Consider the following 10,942-nt stretch of genomic DNA (forward strand, 5'->3'; position numbering starts at 1 on the left):
GTGTGTGTGTGTGTGTGTGTGTGTGTGTGTATGTGTGTGTTTAAAACACCACTCTATTCATACTTCCATTTATCAGTTCTTTCTCTGGATGCAGATAGCATCCAGATAGCATCTTCTTTCATATATCCTTTGTACTTAATTCGGGTATATACGATAGTCAAAATCACTTAGTCACTCAAAGTGGTTCTTAAAAAATGTTGTTACTGTATACAACATTCTCTTGGTTCTGCTCATTTTGTTCTTCATTATTTCATGCAAGTCTATCCATGTTTTTTTATGATCATCGAGCTCATCCTTTCTTATAGCAGAGTAGTATTCCATCACAATCACATACCATAATTTGTTAAGACATCCCCCAATTGACAATCATCCCTGTAATTTTCAATTCTTTCCTACCGCAAAAAGCACTACAATAAGTATTTTAGAAGATATAAGTTATTTTCCTTTTTCCCTAACTATCTTGTGAAATAAATCTAGCAGTGGTATTGCTTGGTCAAAGGATATAGGTAGTTTAATAACTCTTTGACCATAATTCCAGATTGTTCCCCAAAATGGGTAGATTGGTTCACAGTTCCAATTTTCCTACATGTCCTCCTAAATTTGTCACTTCCCCCTTCAATCATTTCAGCTAATTGATAGGTGTAATATGATATCTTAAGGTTGTTTTAATTTGCATTTCTCTAATAAATAATGATTTAGAGTATTTTTCATATGACTATAAATTGTTTTGATTTCTTCATTAGAAAACTGCCTATTCATATCCTTTGACCATTTATCAATTGGGAAATTACTTGTGTTCTTATAGATTTGACAAAATTCTTTATACATTTTAGATGAGACATTTATCTGAGAATCTGTCTTTAAAACTTTTCTCCTACTTTTCTGCTTTCCTTCTGACCTTGGCTACATTTGTTTAATTTGCACAAAACCTTTTTAATTTAATGTAATGAAAATCATCTATTTTATACCTCATACTGCTCTTTATCTTTTGTTTATTAATAAATTGTTCACATATCCCTAAGTTTGATAGATAATATGCTGCATGTTCCTCAAAGTTTCTTGTAATATCTCTTTTTTTTACATTTAGGTCATGTTTCCATATTCATTTTTTTTAAATATAGAGATCAGTGGTGTTTATTGAGTGGCTCATTACAAACAAGATGTATTTATGTATAAAATTTCTCTTCATGTAAAATATCCCTTTCCTGTGGTCAGAGGAAACAAAACCCACTCTATAGGAAAATGGAGCAGCGCAGGTTTCCAGTGTGGCCCCAAGCTCTCCCATTCATGACCCTAGCTGGCTGTCAACAATCCCTCTGGATATGAAACAAGCTTCTCACCTTGGGTTCAGCCAGCCAGGCTTTCAGATTGGCACAGGTGCCCTCCACCCAGCTCCCAGGGGCAGGACAAAGGCACATACATTTTATGTGGTAGGTTGGTGGCTCCCATTTATCTCTCCATGGCTGTATTTATAGCCTCTGCCCGGCCTCAAATTTGGCCATGAGGATGCTGTTCTGAGCCTGGCTCACCTGACCCATTCTGATTAACCATTTTGTTTTGCTCTAGACCTTCTGAAAGGGACCCATTTCATGACAGCCCCATTCCCACAAGACAAATCCCTGCAGCCCCACTTCCCTGCCCAGTCTGTGCTAACCACCCTGTTAACCACTGTCCTGGTTTTGAGAGTGGCAGGGCTCACACCTCAGGAGAGGACCCAATGGGGACTACCAGAGGCCCCTCAGAACTGGCTGCCTTTGCTCCTTTGTCCCACTCTGACCAGCATTCTGAGCCTTCAACAGGACAGTCTGAGTTAGGACAGAGTGTCTGAGCCTCTCTGCATAGTTGCTGCTGGGGCTGAGAACTGCCACGCCGTGGATGCTTTGATCCTCCTGCATTGGCTTGCACCCAGGCCTACATTCCCTATGACTTCTCTTTAGAAAGAAGAATGGTGTTTTTCCCATGGCAGCAGCCACCGCATCAATCACAGAGCCCTCCCTGACTGAGGCCTGACATCCCCCTTACCTGTGCCCTGGGATCCCACTGGGGAAGGGGTCTGAGACTGGGCTCCCTGATGCTGGGCCTGCTTGAGCTCTGGAACAAGATGACACACTGGTGGCCAGCATCTGGGGCTGAGCATCCACACCAGCGGCTGTGTAGGCAGCTCCAGGCACCTGGCAATAAAGGCTGCTGTGACCCTGGCAAGCCTAATCATCCAAGGACCAATCAGAAGATCCCTGAAGGGGTCCTTGAAATCAACCACATCAAAGCCAGACCTTAATTGGCTCTGTGTGTGGGTGAAGAGGGGTCTGGAGGCACAAGGCTCCCAGGCATCCCAGAGGTGCCAGTCTGTCCTCTGTGTTACTGTCTGGATCAGCAACCTAAGTCTCCCCTCAACAAGAAGGTCTCAGGGCCAGAGGGCAGGAATGAGGCTTCCTGCCTGCCAGCCATGCCCTAGACTAGAGCATCTCTGTCTCCATATCTTACAGAAACTCACAAGGCCAGTCTTTTCTTTTTTCTTTTTTTTAAATTTAATTTATTTAATATATTTAGTTTTCAGCATTGATTTTTACAAGAGTTTGAATTACGAATTTTCTCCCCATTTCTACCCTCCCTGCCACTCTAAGATGGCATATATTCTGGTTGCCCCGTTCCCCAGTCAGCCCTCCCTTCTGTCACCCCACTCCCCTCCCATCCCCTTTTCCCTTACTTTCTTGTAGGGCAAGATAAATTTCTATGCCTCATTGCCCATGCATCTTATTTCCCAATTGCATTCAAAAACTTTTTTTTTGTTGTTATTTTTGAACATCTGTTTTTAAAAACTTTGAGTTCCAAATTCTCTCCCCTCCTCCCCTCCCACCCACCCTCCCTAAGAAGTCAAGAAATTCAGCATAGGCCACATGCGTATCATTATGTAAAACCCTTCCACAATACTCATTCTGTAAAAGACTAACTACATTTTGCTCCTTCCTAACCTATCCCCCTTTATTGAATTTTCTCCCTTGACCCTGTCCCTTTTCGAAAGTGTTTGGTTTTGATTACCCCCTCCCCAATCTGCTCTCCCTTCCATCATCCCCCCTTTTTTATCTTCTTCCTCCTCCTTTCCTGTAGGCTAAGACACCCAACCTAGCGTGCATGAAATTCCCTTCCCAGGTCAAATCTGATGAAAGCAAGATTCACTCATTCCCCCTCACCCACCCCCCACCCCCCACAGAACTGCTTTCTCTTGCCACTTTCATTGGAGATAATTTACCCCATTCTATCTCTCCCTCCCTTCCTCTCCCAATACACTCCTCTCTCATCCCATAGTTTGATTTTATTTTTTTTAGATATCATCCCTTCATATTCAACTCACCCCATGCCCTCCATCCATATATATACATATATATATACATATACATACATATACACATATACATACACACACAGACACACACATATATATATATATATATACATATATATACATATATGCCTACACACACACACACACACACACACACACACACACACACACATATATATATACATACATATATATATATATATATATATATATATATATATATATATATACATATACACATATATATATGCATATTCCCCTCAGCTACCCTAATACTGAGGTCTCATGAATCATACACATCATCTTTCCATGTAGGAATGCAAACAAAACAGTTCAACTTTAGCAAGTCCCTTGCGATTTCTTTTTCTTGTTTTTTTTCTTGATTACCTTTTCATGTTTCTCTTGAAGCCTGTGTTTGAAAGTCAGATTTTCTATTCAGCTCTGGTCCCCTCACCGAGAAAGCTTGAAAGTCCTCTATTTTATTGAAAATCCATATTTTGCCTTGGAGCATGATACTCAGTTTTGCTGGGTAAGTGACGCCTGGTCTTAATCCCAGCTCCATTGACCTCCAGAATATCGTATTCCAAGCCCTTCAGTCTCTTAATGTAGAAGCTGCTAGATCTTGTGTTATTGTGATTATGTTTCCACAGTACTCAAATTGTTTCTCTCTGGCTGCCTGCAACATTCTCTCCCTGACCTGGGAGCTCTGGAATTTGGCAACAATATTCCCAGGAGTTTTCTTCCTGGGATCTATCTGAGGAGGTGATCTGTGGATTCTTTCAATTTCTATTTTACCCTCTGCCTCCAGAACATCAGAGCAGTTCTCCCTGATAATGTCTAGAAAGATGATATCCAGACTCTTCCCCTGATCATGGCTTTCAGGCAGTCCAACAATTCCCAAATTATCTCCTGGATCCATCCTCCTGGTCGGTGGTCCCTCCAATGAGATACTTCACATCATCCTCCACCTTCTCACTGCCCCAGTTCTGTTCCATAATATCTTCATTTCTCATAAAGTCACTAGCTTCCACCTGCTCCAATCCAGTCTCCAAGGTAGCATTTTCCTCAGTGGTCCCTTGAACCTCCCTTTCCATTTGGCCAACTCTGCCCCTCAAGGTGTTCCTCTCCTCATTGGCCCCCTGGAGCTCTTCTGCCATTTGAGTCAGTCCACTCTCCAAGGTGTTGTTTTCTTCAGTATTTTTTTCTGTATTTTTTTGGGTCTCCTCTAGCAAGTCATCAACCTGTCTTTCACAGTTTTCTTGCATCATTCTCATTTCTCCTCCCAATCCTTCCTCCACCTCTCCAACTTGCCTCTCCAAATCCTCCTTGAGCTCTTCCATGGCCTAAGACCAGCCCACGTTTTTCTTGGAGGCTTTTGATGTAGGCTCCCCGACCTTGTCAACTTCCTCTGGCTGTATGTTTTGGTCCTGTTTGTCACCAAAGAAAGATTCCAAAGTCTGAGACTGAATCGGAGTGTGTTTTCGCTGCCTGGCCATGCTCCCAGCTAACTTACCTGACCCTAGAGTTTTTAGTCAGGGCATGACTGCCTGTAGAGTAAAGAGCACTTTGTTCCAAGCTTGAGGGGATGTGCTGTTATTTTCAGAGCTGTTACACCCAGCTCTGTCACACCAGCACTCCTCCTTCCCCAAGAATCCCCAACCCGGACTGGACTCAGATCTTTTGCAGGCTCTGCACTCCTGCTCTGATCTGCCACTTAATTCCTCCCACCAGGTGGGCCTGGGGCCGGAAGCAACTACAGCTATAGTTCTGTAGCTGCACTGCCTCTGCTGCCTCCAGGGCAGTGGCTGAACCGCAAACTCATTTCCCTCTGTCCTTGTGGCTTTTCCCACTAACCTTCTCTGTTGTCTTTGGTGTTTGTGGGTTGAGAAGTCTGGCAACCGCCACAGCTCACGGATTCAGGGTGCCAGGGCTCGCTCTGCCTGGTTCTAGGTCTGGCTGGTCCTGCCTCCGCTCACGTTGGGCTTTGCTCCACTCTGCTCCAAGCTCCGTGTGCAATAGACCTTACCCAGAGACCATCCAGGCTGTCCTGGGCTGGAGTCCAGCCTCCCTCCACTATTTCGTGAGTTCTGCAGTTCTTTTCTGTTGTCTTTGGTGTTTGTGGGTCGAGAAGTCTGGCAACTGCCACAGCTTACCAATTCAGGGCGCCAGGGCCCCCTCCGTTCGGCTCCGGGTTCAGTCAGTCCACGAGGCCCACGCTGGGCTCTGCTCCCCTCCTGCTCCCAGCTCCATGCGTGATAGACCTTACCCAGTGATCATCCAGTCTGTCCTGGGCTGCAGTGCTGCTTCCCTCTGCTATTTTGTGGGTTCTGCAGTTATAGAATTTGTTCAGAACCATTTTTTATAGGTTTTTGGAGGGACTTGGCAGGGAGCTCATGCAATTCCCTGCTTTCCAGCCGCCATCTTGGCTCCACCCCTACTAGGCCAGTTTTGAGTCCAACTCAGAGCAAAACTTTGGCTCCACCCATAAGTGCAGAATCTCTGAGCTGGGGGAAGGCACCTCGAAGACCTCTGACCTAACCCAGCAGAGACTGATGAGGAAGAAATCTCTCCTCTAACCTCCTAATATGCTGGTTTAAACTAGTGGTCATCAGCCTCTATCTCAAGGATTTCAGTGTGTGTATGTGCTGGGGTGGGGTAAGGGATCCTCGTAGAGTGCCCGAGGACTTCCTTCCTGATGGAAACAAGGTAAAGTAAAGAGCAGACAGATGGTGGTCAAGTTGGTCTGCTGGTGTGGAGGATAGGGGAGGGGGGTAAAAGGGAGGATGGGACTGCGGGGCATGGCCCTACCATTGGAAGGCTGGGCTTCGGGCCTTGTCCTCCTACAACAGAAACAGCAAAGGTTCCATGCTGACTGGCGATGATGAAGCTGACAGGATTATCAGCTTGGGACCTAATGAATTTGGATCTCAGCTTGTAGAGCAGCAGAAGAGGGTCCCTTTGCCTGCTAGGGGCTGCTCTTCTCCCTGTAAGCCACCAGCCTGCTCTGTTGCACACAGACGGCCTTGGCCATCAGTTGAATTGCTAGGGTAGGTGGAGCAGTGGGCTGGCCACTGAGGTCAGCCATGGGTGTGGGCACAAAGCCTGGGGCCCAGGGGCTCCTTGTCAACACCCAGGATCTGAAGATTCAGCAGTAGAGGCATCAGTAGCAGCTTGGGCATCTGCCAGGCCTGAGGTCAGCTGTCGGTGAAAGATGTACTCATCGGTGCCATAACTAGTCCTGGCAATCTCAAAGTTGATCACATTGGTGCTGCACATGTGGTCTGCATAGGCCGGGTTGTTGTAGAATATGCTCTCTGAGGCCCTGTTGTAGCCACATAGCACTATGAAGTGGTCCTGGTAGCCAGGACCCCTGCAGAAGCATTTTTGGACAATGGGCAGGAAGCAGCAGTACTTGGCTCTGCTGCAGCACAGGTCACACAAGAGCAGGACCTCATTGACCAAGATGATGGCCACATGCCCCTGGGCCAAGTGCTCCTGGATTCCCAGGACAGTCACGGTCCAACACCTCCCAGGACGAGGCCCATGAGAACAACTGGTTCACCTGGCTCTCCTCCTCATCAAAGTGTCACCTGTAGAAGGACTGGTTCTGGTAGCTCTTGTCCACGCCCAGTGTCCAAGTGCAGAACTGGAGGTGGGCCCCTAAGTGGCGCATGAGGTAGGCCAGGTCAATGGTCCAGATGCTACAGATGAGCTGCAGCTCCTGCAGTGCCTGCTTCAACTCTGCATTGTCCTCCAGGAGCTTCAGGTACCTGAGCACCATCCTGAAGCAGGTCAGCCCGCAGTCCCAGTGGTACAGCTGCTGTACATTGGGCATCTTCAGTTGCAGGAATTTTCTGGGCTTGGCCCCAACTCCCCCAGCCTCCTCCCTCATGATGCCTGTAGGTGGATGGGTTGGGGCCTAGGCTGTGGGGGCTCCTTAGCCATGGCCTGGGCCGATCCACTCCTGCCGAGGACCTAGTCCCCCACCTCAGCTCCTTAGTCCCTCTCCAGCCTGCTGCCACCCTCCATATTGATTTTATCTTGGTAAAGGTATTTGGTCTATGCCCCATTCCTGCCGGTCGGCTTTCTAGTTCTCTCTCTGTCTCTCTGTCTCTCTCTGTCTCTCTCTACATATACATATATGTATATATATATATATATTGTTATATATATATATTATATATATATATATATATATATATATATATATATATATATATATATATTTGTTTTACCAAATAATGAATTCATACCCCCAAAACTTAAGTTTTATACTTGTCAAATACAAGGTTGCTCTATTTATTTGCTGCTGTAAATGATATATCTACTCTGTTCCCTTGATCTACCTTTTTGTTTCTTAGCCAGTACCAGATAGTTTGAAAATTATTTCTGTATTGATATAATTAAAGATCCAGTATTGCTAAACTTCCTTGCTTTACATTGTTTTCATTAGTTCTAAGTCATTAGTTTTCCACAAAATGCCCTCTTTTCCTGAACTTTCCTATAACTGTCTAAGGCATCACCATCCTTACCTAGTTTTGAAACCAGCTTATCATCCTTGACTCTTCACATTCATTCACTCTATGTCTCCAATCCTGTTTCTTCCTCCACAACATCCTTGCATCCTCTTTTCTCTATCCCTCCATCTTCTACATCCTCTTTTCTCCATCCTTTTCTATACAAACACACAGTTACCACCCTAGTTCAAGGTCACATCACGTCTCACATGTTTTATTGGAGTTGACTTCTAATTGGTCTCCTGTATCAAGTTTCATCCAAATCTAATTCATCCCTCATACAGCTACCAAAAGGATTTACCTAAGGCATTATTAAGACCATGTCACCCCCTCCCTGCTTAATAAACCCCACTGGTTCTCAATTACCTCTAGGATCAGAAATGATCTCTTTTGTTTGACAATTAAAGTTCTTTAAAATATCACCACAATATATCTTTCCAGTCTTATTACACATCACCCCTTATTACGCATTCTATAGTTCAGTCCTTATGGTCTTATTCTTATTCCTTATATACAGCATTCCGTATCCTATTTCTATGCCTTTATACCAGTATTCTGGCATAAGATAGTTAGGGCCAGTCCAGAGATTCATGATCAATATTAGGGTGAAATGAGGTTTTTATGGACCACAAAATGCAATTTTAAAAATTTATAATGAATTTCAAAAATATACCATGCCCAACATAGTACTTCTGAGGAAATTCAACTCCCTTTCCTCTCCACAATGATCAAGGTAATGAGTAAATAGGTTACAAATATTTTTCTGCAGGATGATGGGTTAGTAAGAGTCTAATGTCAAATTTGAACTCAGGGCTTTTTGAATTCGGGTCCAGCACTCTAGCCATTATGCTATTTAGTATACACTTCTTTAATGTTTGTCTGTATAATATAACTAACTACCTTCAATTATAAAATTAGGGTTTTCTCTGAGTTTTTAGCCTTCTACAGAATCTCTATTTACTTCTTAGCCTAGCACTCAATTGATTATTTTCTGATATTATTGTCTATTTGATTCATATTTATCATAGTTTCTTAAGATTCTCACCTACTTTAAATAAGATTCTGAGCCTTTTTTTCCCATTTGCTTCCTTCATGTTTATTACAAGAACAATGAAGGTTAATGGAAATATTTTGGTAAATACTATATGACATTATTCTCATGTAAATTAAAAATGAGTTTATATTTAGAAATATCAACCCATAAGAAAAATTTGGCATGACCCAGTAAGGGAAAGTTCAAAGTCTTTCATGAAACTTCCAGACAAAGACTTTTCTACCAAGATCTGTTTCAGGAAACTGCTAAAAAAATAAGATTACCAGTTATTTTTTTTTTAATTAAAAGAATTAGCATTTTATGTTCCCCCAGTTACATGTAAAAACAATTTTTGACATTTATTTTTAAAACTTTGAGTTCCAAATTCTCTCCCTTCCTCCCTACCCTCACTGAGAAGGCAAGCAATTTGGTATACATCATCCATGTGTAGTCCTGCAAAACATTTCTGCAACACTCAGGTTGTAGAAGAAAACATAGATTAAAAAAAAACAAAAAAAAAATAAAGAAAGCAAATAAAGTACACTTCAACCTGTTTTTAGATACCATCAATTCTTTCTCTGGGGATGGATAGCATTTTTCATCATAAGTCCTTCAGAGTTGTCTTGGATCATTGTATTGTTGAGAATGGCTGTCATTCACAGCTGATCATCCTACAATATTGCTGTTACTTTGTACGCACATTTCACTTTGCATCAGCTCATGTAAGTCTTTACAGATTTTTCTGAGAGCATCCTGTTCATCATTTATTATAGCACAATAGTATTTCATCATAATCACATACCACAATTTGTCCAGTCATTCTCCAATTGATGAACATCACCTCGATTTCCAATTCCTTGCCATCAGAAAAGAGCTGCTATATATATTTTTAAACATATAGGGCTTTTTCTTCTGGTTTTTTTAATCTCTTTTGGGACACAGAGGTAGTGGTGGTATTGCTAGATCAAAGGGTATTCATGATTTTATAGCCCTTTGGGCATAGTTCAAAATTGCTCTACAGAATGGTTGAATCAGTTCACAACCACACCAACAATGCATTAGAATCTCATTTCCCCTACATCCCCTCCAACACTCATCATTTTTTCTTTTCTGTCATATTAGCCAATCAATAGGTATGAGGCAGTACCGCATAATTATTTTAATTTGCACTTTTCTAACCAGTAGTGAGGTGGAGCATGTTTCCATATGGCTATGATTACTTCAGCTGAAAACTGTTTATATCTTTTGATCATTTATCAATGGAGAAATGTTCTTATTGTTACAAATTTGACACATTTCTCTAAGGTTTGAGTAAGGAGGCTTTTGTCAGAGAAACTTGCTTAAAATTGTTTTCACAGCTACCATTGCTAAATGTATTTCCCTCCATCCTATTTTCCCCACCCCATTTATTCTATTTTCTCTCCCCTTTCACTCTTTCTTCAAAAGTGTTTTACTTCTTACTACCTCATCCTCCAATTTGTCCTCTCTTCTATCACCGCCCCCCCCCCCCAACCTCTTACCCTCCTACTTTTCTGTAGGGTAACATAGATTTCTAAACCCAATTGAGTGTGTACATTATTCCCTTGTTGAGCCAATTCTGATGAGAGTAAAATTCACTTCCTCCCTCTTACCTCCCCAATATTCCTCTCCACTGTAAAAGCTTTTTCTTACTTCTTTTATATGAGATGATTTATCCTATTCCACCTCTCCCTTTTTCTTTCTGCCAGTATATTCCTCTCTATCCCCTTTATTTTATTTCTATAGATATCATCTTTTCAAATTCGACTCATGCCTGTGCCCTCTGTCTATATATAATCCTATCTGCCCTAATAATGAGAAAGGTCTTATGAGTTATAAATATCATCTTTTCATGTAGCAATAGTTTAACCTTTCTAAGTCCCTTATAATTTCTTTTTCCTGCTCATCTCTTTATGCTTCTCTTGAGTCTTTTATTTGAAAGTCAAATTTTCTAATGAACTCTGGTCTTTTTATCAAGAAAGCTTGAAAGCCCTCTAATTCATTTATTATCCATTTTTCTACCTGAAGGAT

At 42.4% G+C, this 10,942-nt stretch overlaps 1 pseudogene; it reads right to left on the minus strand.

Moving 5' to 3' along the window:
- Positions 1–1,149: 1,149 nt before the first annotated feature.
- LOC118857811 lies at positions 1,150–7,235 on the minus strand (annotated as a pseudogene).
- Positions 7,236–10,942: the final 3,707 nt, after the last annotated feature.

Source organism: Trichosurus vulpecula, chromosome 7 (assembly GCF_011100635.1).
Source record: "Trichosurus vulpecula isolate mTriVul1 chromosome 7, mTriVul1.pri, whole genome shotgun sequence".
Taxonomy (NCBI): Eukaryota; Metazoa; Chordata; class Mammalia; order Diprotodontia; family Phalangeridae; genus Trichosurus; species Trichosurus vulpecula.